Here is a 13320-nt window from a genome sequence, read left to right as displayed (position 1 = left end):
TATGGGCTTCGGGAATGGGCGTTCCTTCTTGATTGACAGGTTTCCGAGAGGCTTCCGACGGTCGCATCCATCGCGTCACGATTTTCCGAAAGAAGCCGAACGTCGGTGCGCAGGCGCAGTATAGAGCCGCACCGACGTTCGGCTTCTTTCGGCTACGAGTGACGCGATGGATGCGACCGTCGGAAGCCTCTCGGAAGGTTGTCAATCAAGAAGGAACGCCCGCTCCCGAAGACCCATACCCGGAAGCGACGGAAGAAGATGCAGCTCGAAAACGGGTAAGTACTGCACATATTTTAATATAAATAGCCGATTCCCCTAGACCGAACGAGCAGGAAGCTAAGGGGAGATTTTTTTTTTTTTTTTAAATGGGTGAACTCCCGCTTTAAGGAGCAATTATTTTCACCCTAAGTCTGTAATTGCTGCACTTTTCTCTTCTGTCACTAGGTGGCCGGGTACTTGGTGGCATTAGATAAGAATAAGGGCAATGCAAGAACAGATTAGAAGTATCTCAGCCAAGGGGCAGGGGTGGAGTCCAGTGATCGGGTGTTTTGTGCCACCTAGACAGCTGTCTGGGTGGACGTATGTTGTATCGCCCGGACTGCTAGGCTGGAGTTTGGGCCTATCCTGGGCACATCTGGCTGCTAGGCTGTCTGGGGGCCTTTTCAGAAGCAAGAAAGCAGCGTAGAGTTGGGATTAGGGTTGCCACCTCATCCCTTTAAACCCAAACACATGTGAATTATACAGGTTCTGAGGCTAATTTAATGCAGATATGGCACCAAGTGAGTTTAATTACCACCTTAATTAGCCACAGAACCTGTGTAATTAATATGTGTTTGCTCTTGAGGCCAGGTTCACACTTCTCCAACATCGCATGACGTGTGAAAATCAATGGCCCAGATTCAAGAAGCAATTGCGCCCGTGTAACCATAAGTTACACGGCGCAATTGCTTACTTGCTCCGGTGTAACGAGTGCTCCTGATTCAGGAACCTCCTTACACCGACTGCAGCCTAAAATCTGCGCGGCATAAGGCTCTTATGCCTCGCAGATTTTAGGCTGCATTCTTGCGTGTGCCGCTAGGGGGCGCTCCCATTGTGATCAGCGTGTAGTATGCAAATTGCATACTACCAACTGATTCACAAACTTGCGTGGGCCCCACGCAAGCCAGGTATGGAGTTTCCGTACGGCAACTTTAGCGCAAGGCTGCCCTTTCTAATAGCAGGGGCAGCCAATGCTGAAGTATAGCCGCCGCTCCCGCGCCGTGAAATTTGAATTTCACGTCGTTTGCGTAAGTGATTCGTGAATGGCGCTGGACGCCATTCACGTTCACTTTGAAGCAAATGACGTCCTTGCGTCCGTGAATCAAGGGCAGCGCAAAATATTTGCGTGGGCGCATGGCAAAATCGTTGCCCTGTGCCCGCGCAAATATAGCGCAATTCTACCTGAATCTGGGCCACTGTTTCCCTATGAGAGCTGTCTTAACTGGTCTGACACAAGTCGGTCCGACTTTGAAAAAGCTCCCTGTACTACTTTGGTCCGACTTCAGCCCATTGAATATCATTGAAGTCGGATCAAAGTAGCATCCTTGTCCTTTCCATCCGACTTTTGACATCCAACATGGTGATTACAGTAGCAGTAAAAGGAATTGATCTCACTCTGGGATTGTTTTGATTGGTCAAAGGACAAGTCAGACTGTCACAAAGTCGGACCAAAGTAGTATCCTGTTCATGAAAGTCGGATGGATGTCGGACCGATGTAGGATCAATGTAGGACTGATGTCGCAGAGCAAAGTAGGATGAAAGTAGTATCACTGTTGTGTCGTATCAGTGTGAACCCGGCCTAAAGGGATGAGGTGGCAACTCTAGTTGAGATTGTGGCTTGCAGTCCAACGAGAAGTGCCGGTTCTGCCGGCCGGAGAACCTGTCGTAGTCAGAGGTAGAGGGGAAGCTGTCGCCATTAAGGGACTAACCACCTTGTTACCAGGGACCACTGTAAGTAGTTGAAGCAAGTACTGAAGCAGCATTCTCACCAACTGGGGACGGTGAAGAATCGGGAAACTTCAGCAGTTGCCAAGCCAGGGACCCAACCAGAGGGGTGACGCTTGAGGAGTATCTAAAGTGCCAAGCCAGGGACTCAGCAGGGATGACGCTTGAGGAATATACGTAGTAACCTGATTGGAAGAGCTCGACCGATAAGAGAGACTGGGAGCTCAGTGGGTTGAAAATCTACAAGAAATAATTGTAGAAGAGGTCAAGGTGTTTCTTACAGCTTGTGTTAGGAACTGTTATAAGATGGCATTCCTACACGTGAAGATGTGGTGTCTCACTGGATGCCTTTCCCTGCATGGCTGTCTACCTGTAGAAGTCTCAGAGCCTGCCAATTAACATTGCAACTAACCCTCTCTCCCACAGTTCTGTTCAAGAGATAAATAAATCTCTTTGCACTCAAGAAGTGTTTTGCGCCCATGAATCTATCTTGCACTATGACCACCATGCCTTACAACCGACTCTATACAATAGGATGTCAGCTATCCCTGGCTCTGGAGATTCTCATTAGACTAAAAGAGGCCTGGCACCTCGCCATAATGGAAAGCCTGAAAACATGACCTGTTTGGGGGTACTTGAGGACTGGAGTTGATAAATAAACAGCACTGACAATAGACAAGACAATGACCATACATGGCCTACAAAGGGCAATCATTACAATATGCAGCCAACACAATGATGGAGTGCAGAGGTCAGGAGTATGGAGCATAGAGCCCCTTACATTGGTGGTCAGGAGGAAGAAACATTCCTCAACCTGTAATGGATAATATGTTCCATCATTGATGACAGAGGGAAGAAAATACAGAGGACTCTTGGACTCTTAAGGGGGTAATAAGGCTGCTAGGCTCTTTGGGAATAAGGGTCTGGTTCAGGGTGACTGTAAGGGAGAGGGGGGGTCTCTGGGTCTGTGATGGCCCTCCCACCCCAACTGTACTTATTTTCAGACCTTACAAAACTGGCAATCTTAACCACCTTATTGTCTCAGTGGTCAGGGGATTTGTTATGGAATATTAAGTAAGATGAAGAAGGAAATTCCTTCACTCATTGGTGAGTAATTGTTCTTAGAGAAGTTCTGTTTCAGCTGAAAACCAGTTCAGAAAGAAAACAAACCCAACAGAGAAAAGGGAATTTCTGATCTGGCAAGCCGAGAGAGTCCCGGTTCTCCAAGATGTAACAAACATTAAACAGTCCAGACTAAATATATTTCCATGGGGGCAGTAGTTATAAAATATACAGTGACCCTCCTATTACCCCCCTCACATCCACATCCTATTATTGTATGACCAATACCATCCAAATAATTCTTACTTTCATTTCCCAAAGTTATCCGTCATCAAGGAGACCTGTATAGATCAAATGACAGCACCAATGAGGATGGAGGAGGACCGGAGTCACATGACTGAGAAGATACTAAACCTCACCCTGGAGATCATCTACCTGCTGACCGGAGAGGTGAGGAGGATTCTGGGAGGTCACATGACATCACTCTTATCTCTATTAATAAAACACAGACCTGACCGGAGAGGTGAGGAGAATTCTGGGATTCTAACATGATATTCCTATTGGTTTTCCAATACAGAGATTTCCTCTTGTGAAGTCAGGTGATCATATGACCATCACAGTGCCTCCATGTGACTCCCTAAAACCTGAGAGACACAGCATGGAGAAGATTCTAGAAGTCACCAAGAAGATGATGGAGCTGCTGACAGGAGAGGTGAGCGGTGCCGGGAATTCTGGGACATTATCCAGTAACAGACAAGGGGTGTGTCTGGATGGTGACTGTATCATTGTGTGTGTGTCAGGTTCCTATAAGGTGTCAGGATGTCACTGTCTATTTCTCCATGGAGGAGTGGCAGTATTTAGAAGGACACAAGGATCTCTACAAGGACGTCATGATGGACAATCAGCCGCCCCTCACATCACCGGGTAAGAGGAGACTTTATTGTAAAGGATAGAGCAGTACGGAGGCTCCACCTAGATCCCCCATCATCTGATAAACACATAGAAACAATGTATTCAGTCAGTGTGTGTGTTTCCTACAGATGGATCCAGTAATGGGAACCCACCAGAGAGATGTCCCCGTCCTCTGTATTCCCGGGATTCCACACAGGAAGGTCACACCATCCCCCACCATCATCAGGTAGATGAGTGACAATTATTGATAGTTATGATTTATACACAACATGTTTGTTACAATTAATATTTATTATATATTCAGAGTGGAAATCTCGGGGATGATAATATTAATGTTAAGGAAGAGTATAAAGAGGAGGATGAGGAGTATAGAGCAATGGAGGAGTTTTCAGAAGGACACACGGATATGATGGAGCCACCTAATAACAGGAACCCACCAGAGAGTTGTCCTCTGTATTCCCTGGATTCCACACAGGAAGATCACAGCATCCCTCGCTGTTGCAAGGTTGGTTGGAAGGTAGGCCCGGACTGGGACAAAAAATAGGCCCGGGCATTTTGGAATGAGCAGCCCATGACATCTTAACCGGCCCCTTCTCCACTCTCCATCCTGACGGATCCCCCGGGAGAGGGGAGGGGGAAACCCTGCAAAGGTGCAGGGGGCGAGGGGACAGGGAAAGAGCAGGGGGGCAGAGAGCACAGGGAAGAACCTTGAGAACATGGGTTGGGGTGAGAGCACGGGGGAGGCAGAGAGCACAGGGGAGAGGCAAAGAACACAGGGAGGAAGAGGAGAGCACAAGGGGGCCGGAGAGCATGGGGGTCTGGAGAGCACAGGGAGTGGGGGGTTGGAGAGCACAGGGGGAAGCAAAAACACAGGGTGGGGCAGAGAGCACATGGGGGAGGTGGAGATCACTGGGGGGAGGCGAAGGGCACATGGGGGGGTGCAGCAGAGAGCATGGGAGGAGGTGGAGAGCACAGGGGGTAGGTGAAGATCAATGGGGGGGCTGGAGAGTACTGGGGGAGAGGCGTAGGGCACAGGGGGGGCAACGTAGAGCATGGGAGGAGGTGGAGAGCAGAGGAGGGTCTGGAGAGCACTAGGGGGCTAGAGAGCACTGGGGGAAAGGCAGAGGCTACAGGGGGCAGTGGAGAGAATTAGGGGGAATTGAAAAGAGCACAGGGGGAGAGGCGGAGGGCACAGGGGGCAGCGTAGAGCATGGGGGGAGGTGGAGAGCACAGGGGGAGAGACGGAGGGCATAGGGGGGCAGCGTAGAGCATGGGGGAGGTGGAGAGCACAGGGGGAGAGATGGAAGGCACAGGGGGGCAGCGTAGAGCATGGGGGGAGGTGGAGAACACAGGAGGGAGGTGGAGAGAAAGGGGGGCTAGAGAGCACTGGGGGGGAGGTGAAGAGCGCAGGGGGAGGAGGAGAGGCAGAGGGCACAGGGGGGCAGCGTAGAGCATGGGGGAGGTGGAGAGCACTGGGGGGGGGCTGGAGAGCATTGGGGGAGGTGAAGATCACAGGGGGAGAGGCGGAGGGCACAGGGGGAGACCCGTAGAGAGGTGGAGAGCACAGGGGAAGGTAAAAAGCGGAGAGCACAGGGGGGGGGGGCTGAATAGCACTGGGGGAGAAGTGGAGGGCACAGGGGGCAGCGGAGAGCATGAGGTGGATATCACAGGGGGGAGGTGCAGAGCACAGGAAGAGAGGCGGGGGCAGCAGAGAGCATAGGGGAGGTGCAGAGCACTGGGGGGGGGGGGGGGCTAGAGAGCACTGTGGGGGGGGGGCTAAAGAGCACTGTGGGGGGGGTAGAGAGCACTGTGGGGGGGGCTACAGAGCACTGTGGGGGGGGTAGAGAGCACTGTGGGGGCAGCAGAGATAAGCAGGATAGGAGGAGTGGTGGGGTGGCTGCATATAGAAGAATCATTCTCTCCATCTTCTTCCCGCAGTACCTGAATGCCTGCGAGAGGGAGAGGAGCAGAAGCAGGCATTCAGAGACCACGAGAGGACGATGGAGAGAATGATTCTTCTATATGCAGCCACCCCACCGCTCCTCCTATTCAGGTTACAGGGGCCGCACTTACGTTCTCTCTGAGAGATCCCATCGGCATAACAGGCTGTAGCAGGCTCCTCTCCCTTTCTGGTCATGCCCCCCCGGCACCAACGGCTAAACTTCACTGGCGGCCGTGGAGCGGTGTCTCCTCTGGTCCCTCCCCCTTCTTGTTTACGTCCTGCTGCTGATTCCGATGCCGAAGGCTGAGCCTGCCTTGGCCCTGCAAGCAAGAACAGCGACCCAGCAACCGCGGCCCACCAGGCAAGTGCCCGGTTTGCCCTATGGCCAATCAGGGCCTGTTGGAAGGAGTAGCTAGAACATGGACTTGTGGGGGTTATTTACTAAAGGAAAATCCACTTTGCACTACAAGTGCAAAATGCATTTGAAAGTGCACTTGGAAGTGCAGTCGCTGTAGATCCGAGGGGGACATGCAAGGAAATTAAAAAAACAGCATTTTAGCTTGAATATGATTGGATGATAAAATCAGCAGAACTTCCCCTCGTTTCAGATCTTCCCCTCAGATTTACAGCGATTACACTTCCAAGTGCACTTTTACAAAGAGGATTTGCCTTTCAAAAAAAAAAACAATGTGTGGGACTCTTTTTAGTAATGTCACAATATTATAACTTTTATGATACAAATGTTATTGTTGATGTCTCTCTCTCGGGTTAGGGTGAAGATCTGATAGATATAAAAGTTGATCTTAAAGCAGAAGATGAAGAAACGTATGTGAGGGATGATCGGCAGTCTGCAGAGGTGGATGGAATAACGGGGACATCAAAGATCAGAACAGGTGGGTCATTAACCCTACATCGTTCTGATCTCTTTACTATAGACTCTATGATGTGCATTTCATACTCCTGACCCCTGCACTATATATGCTTGTTGTACATTAAATCATTCTGATATTATATAGTCCTAACTTTTTGTATCCTATATAATAAGTTGTACATTACATATAGCTAGATTCATAAAGACCGCCTTAACTTTGCGGCGGCGTAGTGTATCGTGTTTACACTATGCCGCCGTAAGTTAGCGAGGCAAGTACATGATTCACAAAGTACTTGCCTGCTAAGTTATGGCGGCGTAGCGTAAATCGGGCCGGCGTAAGCACGCCTAATTCAAATTCGGCTGAGGGGGCGTGTTTTATGTTAATGGGGGGTGACCTGACGTGATTGACGTATTTTACGAACGGCGCATGCACCGTCCGTGTACATATCCCAGTGTGCATTGCGGCAAAGTACGCCGCACAGTCCTATTGGTTTTGACGTGGACGTAAATTGCGTCCAGCCCTATTCACGGACGACTTACGCAAACGACGTAAAATTTTCAAATTTCGACGCGGGAACAACGGCCATACTTAACATTACTAGTCCAGCTATTTGATGGAATAACTTTAAGCCTGAAAATGCCTTACGTAAACGGCGTATCTTTACTGCGTCGGCCAGGCGTACGTTCGTGAATAGGCGTATCTAGTGATTTACATATTCTACGCTGAACGCAATGGAAGCGCCACCTTGTTGCCAGCCTAAAAATTACACTTTAAGATACGACGGTGTAAGACACTTACGCCGCTCGTATCTTAGCCTAATTTAAGCGTATCTGGTTACCAGAATACGCTTAAATTTGCGTCAGCGCAGATTCAGACTTAGGCTGGCGTATCTACTGATACGCGGGCCTAAGTCTTTCTGAATCTAGCTAATAGGCTTTACTTTTTTGTTGCACCTATTTTCTACCAGCTGGACATTTTATATCTGATGATTTGATTGGAGCACAGACTTTTAAATTGATAACATCCTTGGAACCTTTAAACATAAAGTGATAATGAGGGAGGAGTCAATAACCCAATGATGGTGGTCTTCAGGATCAGTCCAGTCTTCATCTTGGTTATTCTCCCCCTTCCTCACTCTCTGACCTCTGGTGGGGCTCAGCCCCGCTGTTATTCATGACTAAATTATGGACTAAATAAGGAAGTGCAGGACTTCTTGGGTTGGGAAGATGGCAATGAGTGATAGAGGGGGTGGGGACACTCGTCCTATAATCCCCTCATCACTGTCACTCCTATAAAAGACAGTTCTCATGGTTTCCTCACTCTCTGACTAATGTCCATGAATAAAGAAATTAACTGGTAGGCGATCAGAGGACCCATTTACTAGTTACCTTGAGGGGGGAATTGTAAGATCCTCAGAGACAAATCTGCCTGAAGTAGGCGGAGTCCTGGTTTAGGGGAACCAATCTGCTCATGTCTAGTAATAATCATTTTATTTCTATTTTAGTAGATGGACGGGAGATGAGGAAAACCTCAGAGGATTGTCTCACTTTGTCTCCAGACTGTAAAGTAGAAGATGAGGACATCACACAGTATAGTCCAGGAGAAAACCCGACTACCTCAAATGTCCATCCGGCACCACACAGTGTAGATGGACCATCGTATTCCTCTTATCCTGAGGAACCTCAGACTGTGAGGGACAGTTCCATCCTTCCAACAGATAGGTTTTCCTGTACTGAGTGCGGGAAGTGTTTTCATTTTAAATCCCGACTTAATGTGCATAAAAGAACTCACACAGGGGAGAAGCCGTATTCCTGTCCTGACTGTGGGAAATGTTTTGTTTTCGAATCCCATTTTAATAAGCATAAAAGGTCTCACACGGGGGAGAAACCGTATTCCTGCCCTGAATGCGGGAAATGTTTTTCACAGAAGTCCAATCTTGTCAGGCATCAGAGATATCACACAGGGGAGAAGCCACTTACCTGTCCTGAGTGCGGGAAATGTTTTGTAACAAAAGCAGATCTTGTCAAGCATCAGAGATTGCACACAGGGGAAAAACCGTATTCCTGTCCTGAGTGTGGAAAATGTTTTTCACATAAGTCCAATCTTCAAATACATCACAGGTTACACACGGGAGAAAAACCATATTCCTGTTCTGAGTGTGGGAAATGTTTTATTAGGAAAACAGAACTTTTCGCTCATCAGAGATCTCACACAGGGGAGAAACCGTATTCCTGTCCTGAGTGTGGGAAATGTTTTTCACAAAAGTCCAGTCTTTACACACATCAGAGGTTGCACATGGGGGAGATGCCGTATTCCTGTCAGGAGTGTGGGAAATGTTTTTTACAGAAGTCCGATCTTAGCAAGCATCGGAAATCACACATGGGGGAGATGCCGTATTCCTGTCCGGAGTGTGGGAAATGTTTTTCACGGAAGTCCCATCTTTACACGCATCAGAGATCTCACACGGGGGAGAAGCCGTATTCCTGTACTGAGTGCGGGAAAAGTTTTTCACAGAAGTCCGATCTTTACAGACATCGAAGATCTCACACGGGGGAGAAGCCGTATTCCTGTCTTGAATGTGGGAAATGTTTTTCACAGAAGTCCCATCTATACAGACATCAGAGAGCTCACATGGGGGAGAAGCCACTTTCCTGTCCTGAGTGAGGGAATTGTTCCTCACTGAAGTCCTGTCTTCCTGTACATCAGGGACCCCACACAACCCTTGAGGTGTATTAGTGAGTGTGGGAAATGTCTTCTATATGAATGTTACTGGACATCACAGCTCTCATGTGGGGAAGAAGCACACCCTGATATACACCTCAGATATACTCCATGGCTGATCTTCATCATGTAAGAAACAGTTCATAAGGAGATCAGAGATCACCATAGACATGGATGAAGTGTTGTACCGTGTTGGCCATTGATAGCAGTAGAAAAATAAAAATGGTGTCATTAGCTTTTGTTGAGTACATTTTTGTGCTGTTTTCACAAACACTTGGAGGTCTGTTATAAAAAATCATATTTAAATTAATGTGACCATCATTTTCCCAGCCATAAAAAATATTGGTTGTATTTTTTTAATAGATCGATTTCCGATAATCGTCAGCTCCATCTGATGGTCATAATGTGTTACGTTGCTATTGTTTTGATTTCGGGAAAAGTACTGCATTATGGCCACTAGATGGAGCTGACTATCATAAGAAATCACTGCATTAAAGCGGATCTCCACTCTAAAGTGGAGTCCCGCTGATCGGCACCCTCCCCCCCTCCGGTGTCACATTTGACACCTTTCAGGGGGGAGGGGGGTGCAGATACCTGTCTACAGACAGGTATCTGCACCCACTTCCGGCCCTACGATACGGGCAAAGGACGGGTTTTTTTTCCCCTTCCCGTCCGTCCCCCGTTGTATGCTGGGAACACTCGGCTCCCAGCACACAGCGGGAGCCAATCGGCGGGCGCAGCGCGACTCGCGCATGCGCCGTAGGGAACCGGGCAGTGAAGCCGGAGCGCTTCACTTCCTGGTTCCCTCACCGTGGATGGAGGGGGGAGCAGCAGGGTGACGAGCGATCGGCTCGTCATCTGCTGCGATCACCGCTGGACTCCAGGACAGGTAAGTGTCCTTATATTAAAAGTCAGCAGCTGCAGTATCTGTAGCTGCTGACTTTTAATATATTTGTTTAGTGGCACATCCGCTTTAACTTCGTCAGGCATGGCTTCATACTCATGCACTTATGAGTACAGTAGACATTGAAGAACAACTAGTTAATTAAACCAACAGTTTTAAACCAGCCATTGATCAAAAACAAAAAATACCACATTTAGGGCCGGATTCAGAAAGTCCAGCGTAAATTTGTGCGGGCGCATCGTATCTCAGATACGCTACGCCGCCATAACTTAGTGAGGCAGGTTCTGTATTCAGAAAGAACCTGTGCCCTAAGTTAATGTGGCGTAGTGTATGTGGTCCAGGGTAAGCCCGCGGAATACAAATTTTCCATGCAGTGGGCGTGTTGTATGGTAATGAAGGCTGACCCCACGTAAATGACGTTTTTGACTAACGGCGCATGCGCCGTCCGTGAACGTATCCCAGTGCGCATGCTCCCAATAACACCACAAATAGTCAATGCTTTCGATGTGAACGTAACTTACGTACAGCCCCATTCACGGACTTACGCAAACGACGTAAAATACGACGCTGTTCGTACGTTTTCGACGTCCATACCTAACATGACTTACCCCTGCTTTATGAGGGGTAACTTTACGCCGGAAAAAGCCTTACGTAAACGACGTAAAAAAAATTGCCGGGCATACGTACGTTTGTGAATCGGCGTATCTACCTAAGTTGCATATTCCTCGTGTAAATCTACGGAAGCGCCACCTAGCGACCAGCGTAAATATGCAACTAAGATACGACGGCATAAGAGACTTACGCCAGTCGGATCTTAGCAGAATTCCGGCGTATCTTCTTTCTGAATACAGAAAAAAGATACGCCGGAGCATCCTAGAAGTTACGCGGCATATCAATAGATACGCCAGCGTAACTTCTTTCTGAATCCGGGCCATAGTCTTTAGTTGGTGCTATAATATAGGAATTAGCTTTTTCCATTTCAAATAAATGGAAAACATTCAACCAGCTCAGCAATTAGCCTAATAACATAATTTTTTTATATACAACTCATGTTTGCATAATATCACTTGATATGCTAAATAAAAATATACCGTAGGTGCTCTTATCAATAGACTTCAAAACAGTACAGATAACATAAAAAAAGTGAGAGACATGTAGCACCCTGGAGTTTAGGCAGGGTTGCTCCTCACAAATTTACTTGCCAGGCATAATTATCCTGGTCGATTGTTAGAGATCTATTGATTTCTCCCTAAGTTTGGCCTTGTTGCACTTGTCTCTTCTAGCACTAGGTGGCCGGGTACTTGGTGGTACTAAATATGAGAAGGACAACAAGGTCAGGTTATGGGTATGTGGTATGCCAATGGGCAGAAGTTTTCTTGGATCCCTTGGCCTGCTGGGAGCACCTATATATTTGGGTGGCGTCAGGTGATCAGTGTTCCGTGCCACCTGGATGGCTGTCTGGGTGGATGTGTGTTGTATTGCTCGGGCTGCTAGGCCGGAGATTGGACCTTAAGTTAAGCCCGCTGGCTGTGGATCTGGCCCTCTATTACATCCATCTGACAAGACTTTTTGGCTGTCAAGACGGACAGGAAGGAAGTTTTGGTGTTTGGAAATCCATTGAGGCAGGACCCTGATGAGAACCAAAAGTGGTGGCGGTGCAGAAAGAAAAGGTCACATGAGGTATTGTGGGCCGGAGGAGAACTGAGTCTCCCCACACAAGCTGTTAAAGGAGTAGTACAGGAAAAGCTCATTTGGCTGTGAATCACAGTAGTGCAGTTCGTTCTGCACTCCTGTGACCCCCTTTTCGGCAGACAGCGGGCTGAAGCTGAAATCAGATGTCAGCTGATATCACAGAGCCGGTCCAGGCTTTGGGAAAGATTGTGACCATATGGTCGAGATCCAATCAGATACCTTGACCAATACCTTGCTAAGAGTCTGAGCGAGCCACTACTGCCCCCTCCACAGCCCAGTGCACCAGTGAGCATGGGGGGGGGCAGAGATCAGTGATTGACAGTCATCAGCTCTCTGCTCACGGAGCTCTGAGAATGGAGCGATCATCTGTGTTTTATTGCTCAGTTCTCAGCCTATATTACATAACATACAGTGCTGTATACCCCTTTTTTTGGCTACTGCATTTTGTTCTTGTTTTTTTTTTTGTCCCCTGCCTTTTTAATTGTCAGCCACAGTTTTTCTGACTGGTAGGTTACAGTCTCATAGAAAAGCTAGTTTACACCCAGGGCTGTCAGCTTTCAAGATCCAATCGCCATTGTCTGCATCAGATGGTGGAAGATCTAGGGGCGAAAACAGACACAGAGAGCTTTCCAGTAGATGATCCACTGGGTTACTGGGTCACATGAGAATAGACCACTGGCCATTATTTGCCCAGTATGCCATTGAGCTGCTGGGCTGTCCTGCATCCAGCGTGCTTTCTGAACAGCTTTTCAGTGCTGCCAGAGGTTTTGTGACAAAAGAGCGTGTATGTCCACAGACTCCATTGATCGGCTGACATTTGTCAAAATGTATCAGTCCTGAATTAGCAGCAGCTATCAAGCCCCTGATGACAATGTTGCTGATTAGGTGTTATTGGGATCTCAAATCTCTGCAAGACTGTGGACTAACCTAGCTTTGTGGGTGTTGATTTGATATTGAAACAATTTTTTGCTATAGGTTTCATGGGCCCATTTAACATCGAAAGACCAATTTTTCCACACTTGTTTGACAGGTGCATCAAATTTCATTTTTTTTTTACAGCAAGGCCAATTCTTGCTTTCATCAAGAGTACCCTTATAGGCATGGGCGTCCGCTGACATTTTTTCAAGGGGGGGCGCTTCGGCTGTGGCAATACACAGTCACATTTAACCCTGTCTTCGACCACTAGCTGGGGTTTAACCCCCCCCCCCACCTAGCAGCCGAATAGAATGGAT

At 48.0% G+C, this 13320-nt stretch overlaps 1 long non-coding RNA gene across 1 annotated transcript; it reads left to right on the top strand.

The window, feature by feature from the left end:
* The first annotated feature begins 4370 nt into the window (after positions 1 to 4370).
* Positions 4371 to 8289, top strand: LOC120935869. Its single transcript, XR_005748551.1, has 3 exons — positions 4371 to 4462; positions 6672 to 6792; positions 8276 to 8289. It is a non-coding gene; the product is annotated as an uncharacterized LOC120935869 (long non-coding RNA).
* Positions 8290 to 13320: the final 5031 nt, after the last annotated feature.

This window comes from Rana temporaria, chromosome 4 (assembly GCF_905171775.1).
Source record: "Rana temporaria chromosome 4, aRanTem1.1, whole genome shotgun sequence".
NCBI classification, from domain to species: domain Eukaryota; kingdom Metazoa; phylum Chordata; class Amphibia; order Anura; family Ranidae; genus Rana; species Rana temporaria.
The sequence above is the reverse complement of the archived record's forward strand: the minus strand, read 5'-3'. Positions and strand labels throughout refer to the sequence as shown.